Genomic DNA, 1,098 nt, shown 5'->3' on the forward strand with positions numbered 1-1,098 from the left:
GTAAGTTGAGTGGCTAACCGGATTAGGAGTCTTATGTCAGATCAACAAAGAATTGAATGACATACTCTGGCTTTGGACGGACTTTATATATATGATTATGGTACCACGATATGAGCTTGAGTCTCAGAGTCGATGGTTAGGGTGCGTATATGCAGTGGATGTGTAGCTAGCTATGATAGGTTGAGGTATATCTTATTAGGCTTAGGTACTCATGCCCACTTAGGTGCATTTTGCATGTTGCCTTTTATTCAGGTTAAAACCCCCTATATAGTCCAGTGAATGTCCTTATTGTGGATATATATATATATGTATGGACTAGATAGATATTGTTGAGATATCTATGGTGTATCTGCGTATCGAGTCACTGTATGGACTGCAGTTAGATTAGAACTTATTCGTGGGCCTGAGCCACCATTATATTTTTCAGGTAACGGACGATTCTAGTCTTAGGGCTTGTTCAGCTAAGCAGATGTGGTCATTCATTCTACCGACGACGTAGGATTTCATTCCATGTTTTAGACTTGGTTTTTATTTTCGGTTATTTAGTTTCAATTGGGATTTTATTTAGGAGTCCACTAGATGGATTCCCGAGTTGTACTCTTGGAGGTTTTGGATGGATTAGATTATTTAATCTTTATTGGTTGAAGATTTGTATAATTAGTTTTTCTTTCAGCTCTATTATATTTTATATTGCATTTTTATATTCTGTGTTCATTTTAAAATACTTTAACTGTTTGATATTCCCTTAGGTTTAGGCTTGGGCCTGTCAACCCGTGTCTCGGATCCGCGTGGTATCACATTGAGCATGCTATAACACAAATTAAGGAGAATAATTCACAAAAATTAAAGAAAATGTGAATTAGAAACGGATCCGAGTGGTATCACATTGAGCATGCTATAACACAAATTAAGGAGAATAATTCACAAAAATTAAAGAAAATGTGAATTAGAAACCCCTACATTGAAAAAGAATTTTCCTCACTAGATCATCAAAGCCTCAAGCTCCTGGCCTCCTCTACAACTCTGAGCTCTCTCTTTGTCCTTCCTCAATCTCGGCCCTCTCTGTCTCTCTCTATATGGGAGCTCTCGGCTCATTGT

Source organism: Cornus florida, unplaced genomic scaffold (genome assembly GCF_030987335.1).
Source record: "Cornus florida cultivar Cherokee Brave unplaced genomic scaffold, ASM3098733v1 CherokeeBrave_3.0.0_Hap2_Chr04, whole genome shotgun sequence".
Classification (NCBI taxonomy): domain Eukaryota; kingdom Viridiplantae; phylum Streptophyta; class Magnoliopsida; order Cornales; family Cornaceae; genus Cornus; species Cornus florida.